The sequence below is a fragment of the Lissotriton helveticus genome, chromosome 1_2, assembly GCF_964261635.1.
Source record: "Lissotriton helveticus chromosome 1_2, aLisHel1.1, whole genome shotgun sequence".
NCBI classification, from domain to species: domain Eukaryota; kingdom Metazoa; phylum Chordata; class Amphibia; order Caudata; family Salamandridae; genus Lissotriton; species Lissotriton helveticus.
In genome coordinates, this window is record NC_136058.1 from 178,071,337 (window position 1) to 178,086,449 (window position 15,113).

A 15,113-nucleotide genomic window follows, 5' to 3' on the forward strand; every position below is an offset into this window, starting at 1 on the left:
CCTCCTGCGGGAATACCCTATCGCTGCTGGGCAGGACTTGTAACTGTCTAGGATGATCTAGATGAACCATCTCGTGGTGCCTGCCTGCACTTCCATCAGCCCATCTGTTGACATAGTCAATGCTGCTTAGTTGCACAAGGTAAAGAAGCCAAAATTAAAGTGTTCGTGCATAGCCGACCACGAACTGGCCACCCTTAAACAGGCTACATGGGTAAAATTGCTATGTGTGACCTATCCAATAGTTCAGTGCACGAAGGGTGGCATGAAATTTTCCCTGCAGATTGTATAAAAACTGATAATACCCGCCCCCTTTGGGCCTTACAAGTACACCAAATACAAAATACATCAAGATATGAAGTGCATTGCTATGTTGCCTGGTGCCCAATATACTTAGTTGGACAACTCACTTTGTGGCCGCAAGCTTCTCCATCGTGCGTATAAGGCCGTATTGAGATTTGCATGGGCAACATCCCTCTAACACTGTGTACGGTGTCTCCTCATGTTTGTCAATTGTACAAATCGTCCCCCTTTGCCTGTCCTACGTTGGACCCTATGAAGCTTAAAACAACAGCCTATCCAATTGTGTATACATGTAGTGCAGCTAGGGGAACTACTACTTCCTCGCAATTACAACCTGGCCTGCGAACTGCAACAGAAACCCTCCTCTGGTACCTGGAAAAACCACTAAATGAAATACTGTCAGGTAACAGCCTACCTGTGGACATAGCCACGGGCCCTCCCAGCGTGTCAACCCCAGAATTTTGACAGTTAAACTCTTCCTGCCACCTCAGGACCCTTCAAGTAAAAACAGCCAGCCAGGCGTTTACTTGGCCCCAACATACTAACCTGTGTCCAGAGAAGTGGAGCCAGGTAGAGGCTTGATGGATCAGCCAGACCAGACGTGGGGCCAGACTAGAAAGTCATAGTGGGGTCAGACTGTGGAGGTAAGTGCGGCTAGAGCAGGCCCAAGAACAGTGCGAAAAGCGCACGCATCATCTTAGTGACAATGGGTCACCTTGCAAGAAACTGGTGATTCAGTGATCCGACTGAAGAGAAGGTCACAGCGTGGGCCAGAATATAGGGGGGGGGGAAACGTGTGGCTTGTGCAGGTCCAACTAATCAACAAGGGCTACCCAGCGTGTTCAAGCAGTGTGCTGAGGATTACCTGGTGAATCCCAACTTAACCAAAGCCTCACTATACTAGAACAGGAGCACTACAACTACAACCAGCCCTTCTTCTGGCTTATTCCATGCCTCTTAGTTCCAAAAATTACATACAACGCCCGAGGCAGGTGTAGTGTTGTGTCTAGCTACTAAGTCGTTGATAACATGCGAAGCTGGAATAACCCTAGCACAATGGTGAGAGACAACGGAATCACATCTGGACTCGAAACGGGAAAACACCCTGTTATTGCACAGGAACTACCTGCTCCGGTCGGCGTCAAAGTTGACTACCGAAGTATTCCTTCCATGGAGCGGGACCAACGCGCCCCACACTAGGGCCAGCCATGACTCCTGGGGAGGACCTGGGGGACCCAGACCCCGGCTCAGTGCCCCTTCCCAAGGGAGCCTCACCCATATACCTGTAGATCTTTCTAGTGGCCCCCCCATGTGGGTCGTGTGGTTCCCCAGCGCGGTTCCTGCATGTGATACAATAAACATCAATTAGCAGCCCTGCCCCCCCTCGCAAACCCAATTATGTTCTCTGCAACCCAGCAGGGGCCAACCCTGCCCCCACACGCTACCCAGGTCAAGCCTGTTTATCTGTTACAAAAACTGGGTTGTTCCTATTACATCCTTGGAAGGAGTTCGGGGGGACCAACCCTTGTGTGGCGACAGGGCAGAAGTATATATGATGTTACCAATGTAAAAAGGACCTCACATCCTCGCAAAATAAATACTCTAACTATGGGAGAGCCCTCACCGTGGTTCCAAAGCTATCGCGTCTGCCAAGAAGAAGGAATCCTTCTAGGCGCTGAATAGCAGTGTTATCTAGATGCCTAACACAAAAGTACTCGATTCTCGTCCTCAGAGGATGAAAGGCTGAGAAGGTCCACCGGGAGAAGACCTGTTTCCGTGGTGTCAGACTTCGACCCCTGGGGTGGATCAAGTCCCCCGTGCGAGGCGCACAGACACCTTCGAGAAAGGTACGCGCTAAATGGGGCTAACTAAGATAGAGTGCATGTTAGTAAGAGCGTAAAGTATGAAGACTCACCACACATGGCATCTACCGAACCAGGGAGGATGGGAAAGTAACCCACGAGGTGCACCATGCCGACATCAGCGCCAACGCACTGGTTCACTCCCTGATCACCTCCCCCACAGGCCCCAGACGCAGACACCGTGTGGGACCGGAGATGCACCTACTTGCCCTCCCGGGTGAAGGGAAGTCGTCCCTATACGGACTGGAAGCAAAACTGTATTCTGTGAAAAGCCACAGTATTCTGTGCGGCCAGAAGCCGACCAGCAGTACTGCTTACTTTGTGAAGATGCGCCATGATTGCCCAACCTCAGGGACTGTCAGTCTGGGAATGAAGAGGGGTGTGGGGAAGACCAAGGCCGAATGACCCAGTGAGCGGACCCAGCGCCACCACACGGGCAAAGCAGAGCGAGCCACAAGCCCGGCAACTGCCGCGGTCCCTGCGACTCAAAGGTCCGCTGAGTTGGAACCCCGGGACGGCCTGGGTCCAACGAGATCCTGCTCACCACGACCTCACATGGGGGCCCAGTTAAGGCCACGTTTCTTGCGCACCCCCCTTGGGGTGGCCATGCCAGGGAAGACCCCCGCACATCGGCTGGGACCTCGGCGCCTCTCCTAACGCCTGCGAGACCCTTGACAACGTGTGGCTGCGGGCGATATGTAGGCCACCCAACCCCGCACTTGCATAAACATGCGGTACTTCCTCAATCGTCCAGCATGTTCCCCCTCGATGACTCGGGCCCCTCGAAAGGCCCGCTGGCGGGCAATCACCCTCACCGCTATAAACCGGAACGGTTGGTTCCCCCCCACCGCCCCGATCCCGCGGTCGCTAGACTAATAATCCACCCGAACAACACTAGCGTGGCCACCTCTCACTACCCCCGTGGTCAACAACCACTGGGGCCCCGTGCAACCTGGTCATGCCCAGGGACAAGGCCGGGGGGAGGCAAGAGAGCAGCACATACCTGATTACGATGAACACGAACCGACGCAACACGACGAACAGCGCTGGAGCCGCGGGCGGACAGCTTGAGAAAGAAGCCGGGCCGTGGGCAGCCACGGTATAAATAGTAGGTACGCCCCTCCCGTCGGGTAGGCCCACCCACCCCTGGCCAGTGCCTGGTGGACGCGGGGAGGGGCGAGGAGCCCCGCCTGTCTCCTTTCCACGCCCCCCCTCCCTTGTATTGGCTGGAGCTCGACGAATGGGACTATAGCGCTGCCTCGCTCATGTTCCCCTGCGGGTCACGCGGTCAGCGGCAGAAGCTTCATGAACTCGAAAGTAGATTTAGAAGTTCTTGAGCAAACAGATTTGTGAAAAGACCGCACAGGAGTGAGACTTTGCTTTTCATGAAGTTCATTGGTTTGCACTGTGAGCCAATGGTGGCTGTGCTTGTTATCCCTGCCTGTTGACTAAGTCTACTCTCATTGGCTGCATCCCTGAATGCAGATAGAGTATCTGTTATGCGAGATCACTGCAGCCAGGACATCTCAGAGACAGTAAGTTTTTTACCGAAATAGTTTGATTTTTTAGGGCCTGCAGTGAAGTACTTGCAGTTTTTTTTAGAGTGATCAATATGGATGGATTAAGAATGATTGTTGTTTATGGATTTACTTACCCGTTATGTGCAATGCAGTCAATTTGCTGTTTAGCTAATCATCCTTAGTTGAAAATGGATTTCTATTGATTGGGCAGCAAAATTAATTCCGCATTTTCAAGCTCGAGTTTTAGAAGGTTTGTAGACACCAAGCTCTGGAGAGTCCATGCAGAGCTTTTTAGACCGAGAAAGTCATCAATGAAAGCAAAATGGAGGAAACAGATTGCGAAACCGTATGTAACGATTTTTTGCTTCAAAACCATTTAAAGTCATGTGAAGTTTAACAAAAGAAATCTTTGTCCAACTCTTCATAAAATTAAAGAACACTGAATTCGTGCACTATTTTTTCTATTTATGTTTAGAAAAACAAAATAAACTGATTTTGCATCAAACACTGATCCATAGTTCACATTTAAAAACCGGAAGACGTGCACTTTTTCATCAACTTCTTGTTACATATTAGCAAACATAGTGTGACATTAGTTTGAGTAAATCAAATATTAGTTGCTCCATTTCATATTGCAAAAACAACAGAACTGGTATCAACGAATATGTTTGCATACCACTGCAAAACATCTGTGATTTGCCTCCAGGATTCTTGTTCAAATAATATTTTAAAACCTTCACCAACAATATTATTAGTAAGTGTAGAAGATTCCTTAACCCGTCAAGCAAACCCACTGCAGATATAGGGCCAGATTACGATGTGGTAAGGGTCGGAGCCATCCTTACCACATTGTAATCTCACATTTGTAATAATTTCCGACCACCCCATTTTGATGGAGTCGGTCAGAAATTATTACGAACAGGAGTTCTGAATAGCTAACGATGGCCTCGGAGAGCCCGTCTGCCATTCGGAAGGCCTTCAGCAATCCCTCGGCCGGCTCTTTCTGGCCGATGTTGATCCCAGCACCCGGTGACAGGTCCTTTGAGGTGCCTGCCACAGGTTGCAGGCATGAACTGCACCTCTGCTCTTTGCTGTGCGAGCATGCATTCCATTTGGAATGCATGCTCTCATAGCAAAGTATAGGATTGCGACGAACAGGGTTGGGTTGTATCCTAATAGCTGGGCTGGAACTGACAACTGGAGGTCGTTCTGTTCAATTTCCAGAGCAATGTCAGACGACTCTCATAGTGTTAAAATAGCTGAGCACGTTAATATTCCTGCTTGTAGCAGTCTGCAAACATCCTGAAGATCACATATTCCGATCTGGTCCTGTCTACCTCAATCTTTCATCCTTCTAAGATTGATAACATTCTTGCTGAGTCAGGTGAGAACACTGTACAGCTGAGTTGCAAGGGAGGTTAGCACAGAGAGTGGTAGAGAGAGAACAGTGAGGTGGTAGGGAGAGGTGTGGCGCCGCGGCCAGGGCGACTGACGCTGGAATCTGGGGATCAGGGTTCGATCCCCGGCTCCGGCGGCAGGTTAGCCCAGCACCATGCGACTCTGGGCAATAGCTTGCTTAATCTTCCCGACGGCCCCCAGCGCCTAGAGACCCTAACGGGTGATTGTGCGCTATACAAATGTGGATTATTATTATTATGTCAAAGCGAGGTAGAGAGAAGCGGGTAGAGAAAAAGTGTATTGAGAGAAAGGTGAGGTAGACATACTGAGGTAGAGAGAGGGCAGGCATGTGAGAGATGTAGAGACCATTAGAAAGGGTGGAAGAGGTGTGGTGAGATAAAGCGAGAGACTTGAGAAAGACATATCCTTTATTTTAATGTCCGTCAGCTGCCTAAGAGATGGCGGCCTAAGGTTACTCAGGCCAGGTGGGCCCACAGACCTTCAAAGAAATTGCCTGCCCTGCTGTCAAATTAAGTAATAATCTGTTGTCATGCTCCCAGTTGTTCCGCTGTATTCCAGTTACTTTTCCTGGGTACCCATAAGAAGTGGGGGCCTCGGGTAATTGCCCTCTATGCCCATTCAAACGGCTCGGCTTGGAGGTTAGGTCAGCCAGCAGCAAGCTCCTGCTAGACACTGGGCTCCAGATCCAGGGCATGACATTTGCCCCCTCCCCCCCAGCAGCTGGGGTGTGGGAGGGCCCTCTGGCACAGCGTGGGGGCCCCTGGCCTAGGAGCTCCTAACTGGGTCTGGAGCCAGGGCCCCCCTCCATGGACTTTGCAGGGGGGCCCTCATGTTTCGTTACGCCACTGTCCAGATCCTGCTCGTTGACTCACTCCTGGAAGGAACGCATCTCCAGGTGAGCGGCATCTTCAAAAGATGCTCAACGCAGCCTGGCCCTCCAGCATTGACTAAGACAGAGATTGAAGTGGCATCAAAATCCAGCTTTCTTTCTGTCTGTTGAGGGGGGAGGGAGGAGGTAGTGTACCTGTGTTTCATGAGTAAAGGGTAGGGGTGGTCCGTTCTAGACGAGACAGCTGTAAATGAAGGGATTGTGCGAACGTATATGGGTGGCCTTCTATGATGACGTGTATCCTGTTTCTTCCTTTCTTCTAGATCACTGCATATTACTTTCATTCACTCTATCCTCCGGGGGCATCTTGCTTTTCCATCATCTCTTTCCTGGGAGTGTGGTTGTGTTTCCAGTTCTGGGTATACGCTGGGAAGGGAGGCACGTTCAAAGAGTAGGGTTTGCATGTCTCTACTCGCACCCGAGCAAGTCAGGTCAACTACTAAAATCTCAGAGCCCTGTCGGGTCATCCCCAACACATCTAGGACTGTGAAAGGGGCCAATATACCGCTTCTTTTTTTACCAAAGGTACAGACGAAATGCTCAGTACCATCCGGTTCGGTGCAGTGCCATAATGCATCATCGTCTGCCCTCCTGCAGTGTATGCGATGGGGCTCAGACAGACAAAAATATGGCACCTTTAATGCACTTGCATTCAGGGTACTCCATCTGACTGCAGTAATATGGCCAGGGACTACCGAACATCCCCCTCTCCGCCCTGTGTTTAAACAACATTTATTAACTTGGACATGAGAGGGGATTTCTTCAGAGGCGGGGGGTTGTCCAACCCCCCGCCCCTATTTATTAAAATATAAAATTGAAATAAAATTGAAATAAAGCATAATTAAACCATTATTTACGCAGAAAATGTACTTGACATTTGATTACAATTCATATGTACAGAATCAGATGGCTAACCTTAACATACTTCTAATACAAAGTATTTCCTATCCGAGTCTAATATCTGAATCATAATCAGACATTAATGACTTTTCTGCGTATCCTATTTGGGCCTACGGTAAGGTCGCTAATTGGTGTCAGATTCTTATCAATTAGCTACGCCCTCCCATAGGAGTGCGCATGCGCAGAGGGCCCGTTTACTGAGAGGGTACTTCCCCCCCCCCCCGATTACCCCCGTACGCTCCATGAACTCCATTAAAAGGGGGGGGCTTGCACTCTGCGCCATTTAATGACGTCATTGTGCCTGTGAGAGGTGGCTAACCAGCCTAAAGAAAGCGTGACTTGTGGTTCTGAAATTCTGGACCCTACCGTTTTCCCGGTATCGAGGTCCAATACCCGTGTCTCGAAACATCAACGTACCATGACGAATTTGGTGTCGACGAACCGATAATGATTAGGACATCATTCCTATGCATTTGCGTTATGATCGAGGCATGCTAACACCCCTGAATCATAGTTTCCGTCCCGACCCCTCAGACTCCATTTTGTAAACGGTATCCATCTTGTGTCTTGCCCTCATGATAAGTCAATTAAAGGTCGAGCTTGATCTAAAAGGACACGTCCACCTTCCCTGACTCCCCCCTGACCTGTCCCAACTGACTCCCTAGCCTCCAGCCAAACCTGTTTGAGCAGCTCCTCGCCCAGTGGCCAAACACGATTGCATCAATGCACAACATACCACAAACCATTCACCGCATACAGATCATGTTTTCTACACACATACACACCTGTCCACGCTCCCTGTTTATGGCCAGTTTTATGACTAGGAGGTGCCTTCTTTTATTGGGGCTTCGCCGATATCTGATGGGAGTTCCGGGCCTGGCTAGGTAATCTATCACGAATTGGACATCTAAAATACGGGCTTGCCTACATGACTTCGCTCTTTTGTATTATTGTAGAAATATGTATATAGCCATATCATAAACTCAAGAATTCTTGCTTGCAGCTATTATTTTTGTATATAAGGAGAAGGCTGGTTCTGTAAAAACGAACAGTCTCCTGAGAACACATGACCCGTGTTTGTCGTGCTTCTAGGACACCTGTTACTTGGTAGCTGCCAATAAAACTTGATCTCTGACTCGACTAGAAGACTCCGTGTTTCTGTGGTCCGGAACAGGGAGAACTCAGAGGTCTTCGGGTGTTATCCCCTGGCACCAAACGGGTTCCTAAAAACCCGTTACCTCAGTTGGCACCCAACTCGGGGCGGTATCAAGCGGCGACGGTCCAAGCCAGATGTTCGTGAGGAGCTTCGTGTGAAAATTCCAGAGGACGGCCAGCCACTTCAGCGACCCCTGTATGTCGACGTGGTTCTGAAGGTCTTTGCTGCGAGGTTCCCCGCGTCCCGACGGCTACGAAGGACTGCTGCCCTGACTATCGCCTTGTTTTGGACCCAGTGATCCTTGGTAGAGCGAAACGATAGACGAGTCTTCTAGCGACGTCACCGATCTTCAAATACTTCAGTTAAGAATAAGTGGAGCGTCTCCCAGTCCTTAGTTTGTCCTTAGTTTTTGGTATCCTTGAGATACGCTTTGATTTGGTACTTGCAAGCCCCAAAGCCGAAGGACTTGTGTATTCACGAGAAATATCGTAACAGATAATCCTTTGAAGTTTGAAGCTAGACTAGTGAGCAAAGATGCCTGGTTTTAGCAGACTTGGAAACTTGTTTTGTCTTGGTTATAGTAAGGACTCCCGATTAGAGGATTCCTGTCCGGTTCCTCCGATTAGAACTCCAACATATGAGCTCTATGTAAAGCACGGCGTAGGTCCTATCACATATAATGAAGTGTGGATAAAATACACCCGCAAGGATGGTGTTTTAAAATGGCCCCAATATGGTAGTTTCGACTCAGAAATATTAGATAACCTAGAGGTCAAATTATTTAAGAGAAAAGCCCGGCCGGCGATGTTTGACTCTTTCCGCTTATGGCGCAAAGAAGCCAAACAGAAAGAAATAAAATTAGCAAAAAAGAATAAAAGAGGTATGTCAATGGTGCAAGCTGCCGTTGCATACAGGGATAACGAGGAAGAGCAAGAAAGCGAACAAATGCTTAGGAGCAAGAAACTAGCAGTAGATAAATGCTACCCGATGTTACCAAATAAGGGACAAGGTCAAGAGGAGAGATCCGAGAAAGATCCATTGATGTCCCACTTATTAAGCTCACCTCCACCGTATGCGTTAGACGTTACTACAACGCCAAAGCATTTTACTATACCGCGCCCCGGCGCACGTAACCCAGCTTTTGCACGAACGCCAGCTCCTCTTCAGCTGGTTTCTACTTCTCCGGCGCAGCCTTCTCAAGGGCCGCCATCTTTGCCACATACTCCATCTACTTCTACGACTTTGCCTACAGCTCCAGCTATTGTCTATGATACTACGTCTGCTACTACTTCAACTTCCTCTGCTATCGCCTCTACTTCTTCTTTGCCTCAGTCTGTTTTTTCCGATGCACTTGCTCCTCCGCAAGGTTCTCCTTCTATTAGACAAAGAGTGACAGGTACCGTCACTAGTCTATTTTCACCTTTCTTTGGGTCGCCTAAAACAACGCCTAAAACAGAACATAGACAGTCCCGTAGTCAACTGCCTGATTACGAGGAAAGAAAAGTGCTGAATGAACTAGCACGCCAATGGATTACGGATACTGTTAGATATGATGTTCAGTCTGTTATGGAAGTTTTCCGTCAATGGAATGCACCCACTCAGAGATACGTATTCGAAGAAATGTGTGTATATCTGGGCGAAGATGTGAAGACAAATGATCCCAAATACACAATGAACGAACTATGGCGTACACGCTTTAAGTTCTATGAAGGTATGATTATAGGTGCAGATGTTGAGAAAGCGATAGAGTTATTGCTCTCTTATAGGAGTAAGGGAAACGTCTCTAGATCATGTCACGAAGACGATGCACCAGGCGGGAAAAGAGCAAGACAGTACCCCATGAGAGAGGTTCCTCCGGTTTGGAGGGAAGGTGATGCGAATTCGAATCCACCAATTCTGCCCCATTTCCAGCGTGTATGGGTACATGTCCCCTGGAAAAGATCCGATGTCTTAGCACTCAAGCAGACACTTCCTGATCCTCGTAAAAACCCGACTGGGTATTATAAGGAGTTATCGCAAACTGCAAGCTCATGTATAATGAATTTAGCGGATATAGACATGTTGTTTGGGAACGTTGTTCCACATCCTCTATGGAGCAAAATACGTCATACAAACCATGACCAAGAACTAGGTGACTCATGGGCGAACATCGCCGCTATAGATGCTAGACAAATTGGTGGTTCTAAACCTGAGCCGTTAATAGCTGAACTTCCCAGTAGAATTATCGCGTACATGAAAACGATAATGCCTGAAGTACGCGTAAACTGGGACAAGCTATCTGCGTGCAAGCAGAAGAAAGATGAGAATGTGTCTGACTTTTTCACAAGATTTGAGGAGACTTTCACCGATCATAGTGGTCAGGATATGGCTACCGAGGGTGGCCAAAGATTGTTTGTAGACAAATTCGTACATAATTTAATCCCTGAACTGTGTAATAAACTGAAAGATTCAGAGAGTGCTTGGGCTGTCTCTACGTCAGCGCAAATTTTAGCTACAGCCCAGTACTATGAAAATAGGCGCAAAGACGAGCTAGATAAAGTCGACAAAAAGACAAAAGATTTAAAAACTAAAGTTCTTCTCCAGCAAGCCTATCCGCCTCGCACGGCTAGTCAGCCAAATTATCAACCACAACAGCAGTATTCGAGAAACCCGCAAGGAAACGAGTTTTCCCATCAGCGTATTGCTTATGTGCGTATTGCAAGGAAGAGGGTCACTTTAAAGGTAATTGTCCGGCTCTTGCACGACGTTTGAGCGGTGCTTCAGGTGTAAGGGGAAGAGGTGTTCAACATGCCCCTAGAGGTAGGGGCCGTGGAAATTTCACGCAAAATACAACTTCTTTTCCGCCTCAGAATTCGATGAACAGCTTTGACCAACAGAATAATACGTCGTCCTGGTCAGCGCAGTACTATGCTGACGACTATTACACCGAACACGAAAATGAGGGTAACGATTGCTAGGACAGCCATGGACAAAGAGAGGGAGTTGTTTCAGTTCCAGTAGATCAGAATGGACCTTATGTCAAGGTAATTACCTCAGGAGTGTCAGAGCCATTTCTGCTGGATACTGGTGCTACAAAAAGTTCTATCATGCACTCGAAACTTCCTGGCGCACCTTTGTCTGGCGAAATGAATTTTTCAGTAGGTTTCTCTGGCGCCCCTGTTAGAAACCCGATCTCCAGTCCTATATCTCTTTCTATTGGCCCATGCGAATTAGAAGCACCCCTCATTCTTACAACAGGTTGCGGTGAAAATTTGTTAGGCTTGGATTTGCTAAAAAGGTTATATGCAACTTTGGACTGTTCCCCCTTGGGAGTACAACTTACTTTAGGTAAGAAAGTCATTTCTCCAATGTATTTGTCAAAGGACAATATTCCGACTGAATTGTCATCACTTCCTGATATACTTTGGGCTAATGGCTCCAATGATGTAGGTCGTTTGGAGATAGCACCGTATGTCATAACATTGAAAGCCAACGTTAGGTTGCCACGTATTCCCCAATACAAAATATCTAGCGAATGTGAAAATGCATTATTAACGATCGTTTATGACCTGATTGATAAAGACGTCATCGAAGAAACAACAGGAAATGTTTGTAACAGTCCAGTTCTGCCCGTCTTAAAGCGTACTGATCCTTTACAACCGCCTGTGTATAGGTTCGTGATCGACCTCAGAGAAGTGAACAAGATAGTTATCCCACAGTTTCCAGTTGTCCCCGACATTACTGCTTTATTGACGATGGTTCCAGCTTCAGCAAATTGGTTCTCGGTGATTGACCTGAAGAACGCTTTCTTCAGCATCCCGATTGCTGAGGAGAGTAGAGATATTTTTGGATTCAATTTAGGAGGACGAAGCTTCCGCTTCAAGTGCGCTCCTCAAGGCTACTGCGAAAGCCCATCAATATTCAGTCAGGCCCTGAAAACACAACTAGACACGATTGTTCTACCGAATGGTTCAACTCTGATTCAGTACGTAGACGATCTGCTGATCGCTGCAGACACTGAAGAGATTTGCAAGAAAGCTACGTTATCATTATTACGTAACTTATGTGACATGAAGCACAAAGTCTCTCTTTCCAAACTACAATTTTGCCGACAAGAAGTAACCTACTTACGTCACATCTTGTCGAAGGAGGGAAGGAGACTGACACCAGAAAGAATACAGGCAATTGCAGAACTGAGTGCCCCAAGGACACAGAGAGAGGTTCGAGCCTTCTTGGGCATTACATCGTACTGTAGACAATGGATACCGAATTTCTCACTACTAGCTAAACCCTTGCTGGCACTACTCTGTAAAGACACGCCAAATCCTATGCCCTGGTCTGAAGATTGTCAGACGAGTTTCCACGAGTTACGTGATGCATTATGTTCGGCTCCTGTGTTGGGAAACCCCAACTACAGTAAGCCTTTTACATTATATGTTCATGAGAAGGAAGGTTGTGCATTATCAGTTTTAACACAACATTTTGGGGTACAGACAGCGCCCATGCGCGTATTTTTCGGCAACTCTAGACCCTGTGGCTAAAGCCCTACCAAGTTGTCTGAGGGCTACCGCCGCAGCAGCTGTCTGCATTCGACAATCCGCTGGATTAGTCATGAATAATACTCTGATCGTTATGGTTCCGCATGCAGTAGACCTTTTACTAAACAGGACGAAGACACAACACCTTACTAGCGCTCGACTATCCAGTTACGAACTTACACTGCTAGCAAGTCACATCCACATAAAGAGGTGCGATACACTGAATCCCGCAACGTTATTACCCATTCCGACAGAAACAGACAAGATTGATAACCATGACTGCTGTTTTAGGACAGAAGAAGAGACAAAAGGGAGAGTAGACTTACAGGACACTCCCCTTTCTGAATGCAACGATACTTTATGGGTTGATGGTTCATGTTTCAAGCTGCCGAATGGTGATACGACTGCAGCATATGCCGTAACGACATTACACACCATTATAGAGACCGCGCGCATTTCCCATAATTCTGCACAAGCTGCAGAGCTAATTGCGCTTACCAGAGCATGTGTGTTAGCGAAAGGAAAGCGAGTGAATGTGTACACTGTCAGCCAATACGCCTTTGGTGTGGCTCACAGTTTTGGGAGATTGTGGCGTGAACGTGGGTTTCTTACGTCACATGGTACAAAGATACAACATGGTCAGCTAGTTAATGAGCTCCTCCAGTCACTGACCTTGCCACTACAAGTTGCAATTGTAAAATGCAGTGCACACAAAAAGATTCAGGATGATGTTGGCCGCGGGAATGCATTTGCAGACGAGGTTGCGAAAGAGACTGCAAGGAACACAATGAGTCGGATGTATGTTGTAGGTCCCGCTAGATGGATTACTGATGTGGGAATGTGTGAGGACACCATCGAAAGCGTGAAATCTATACAAGCCGAGGCAACTGAGAAAGAGGTGAATGAATGGAGAGAAAGTAAGGGTAGGTTAGATGCGAATGGTTGTTGGGTCGAATTGTCAGAACACCAGCGATGGCTATTACCTAACGCCTATGTACTTGCAGTAGTAACAATGGCTCATGGATTTGCGCACATCAGTTCGAAAGGAATCTGTAAAGTATTGGCCCCATTATGGCAAAATAGCAATATCCCGAAAAATGCAGAGAATGTGGTCAGAAACTGTATGGTGTGTTTGAAGTACAATCCCGATAGGGGAACCCCAACTCCAGCTGGTCATTTTGCGCCTCCAAAGTATCCGTTCGAGGTTTTGCAGCTCGATTTCATTCACATGGAGAGATGCAACAATCTGAAGTATGTGCTCGTTGTTGTTTGCGCTTTCTCCAGGTGGGTGGAAGCGTACCCCCTTAAGGACAATACTGCCTTGTCAACTGCCAAAGCCCTTGTCAAAGAGTTCTTCCCGAGATTTGGCATGCCTAGAATCGTCTGGAGTGATAATGGAAGTGAATTCGTAGGACGCGTGATGAAGAGAGTGTGTGAGTGTTTAGGCATACAGCAAAAGTTTCACTCTGCGAATCACCCCCAATCAGCTGGATTAGTAGAGTGCTACAATGGCACTTTAAAGCTCAAATTAGCCAAGATCCAAGCCTGTACAGGTCTTAAATGGCCTGACGCCTTGCCCCTAGCACTCTTGTCAACCAGAATGACAGTCCATTCCAGGTTAGGACTTAGCCCCCATGAGATAGTGTTTGGCCGCCCAGCCAACGTCTGGGGCGTGCCAAGGCCAAAGAAACTCAGCGAAATAGAGCACCCAGTACTGCTTGACTATTTGTGCGAATTGACAACTAAATTGCGTGTTTTACACCAACAGGTTCACAGCTCCTCTCCGCCAGCCTCTGACGATCCAGGTCACTCCATCACACCCGGCACGTGGGTCTTGGTGCGGAATTTCCAACGCACAAACAACGGACAGCCGAGGTGGACCGGACCATACCTGGTACTTCTTTCCACGAGATCAGCAGTTCGGGTGGAAGGCAAAAAGAACTGGGTGCACGGGACCCATTGTAAACGGGTCCCTCTGCCCCTTCCATACGACCGGTGGGTCAACGAAGGAATTGCCGACTCCGAGACAGAATCCATACCTCGCTTCATCCCTTTCAGCGATGCACGTTTAAAAGAAACTGGTACCGAAAAGGAGAGTGATCATATTTTACAAGGACTTGTGCCACCGTCTATGCAGTTGGACACTACCGAACCTGAGACATTGTTTGAAGACCACACCGTACCTGGGAAACAACAATATAATCTAAGGTCAAGACAAAGAGACTAATAAAAAAAAAAAAACTAATGTGATTTCCCTTCCCCCAAGAACTATTTTTGATTTTTCAGCTCTCTCACTCTCAGGAAACTTGCTCATTTTTGATTTTCGAACCGCCATCCGGTTCTGCTGCTAGGGTCGCGGTTGAAGTCTGGGGAGTGCAACTGGGGACGTTTAGGTCAACGGTTCTGGTTGGTCCAAGGGAGTTACCCCGGACTGAACAGAGCGCACTCCCTGGCAGAACCAACCTACCACCGCGGGCAGCAACTAGAGGATGGAGTTTCCTAGGGTAAAGAGACCTACCAGACTGACGAACTTTGAAAGACAATTATGCA

At 47.9% G+C, this 15,113-nt stretch overlaps 1 protein-coding gene across 1 annotated transcript in view; it reads left to right on the plus strand.

Annotated features, from left to right (window-relative positions):
- RAB3B (RAB3B, member RAS oncogene family) overlaps positions 1 to 15,113 on the plus strand; it is a 710,876-nt gene that overhangs the window by 404,522 nt on the left and 291,241 nt on the right. The window lies entirely within an intron of this gene.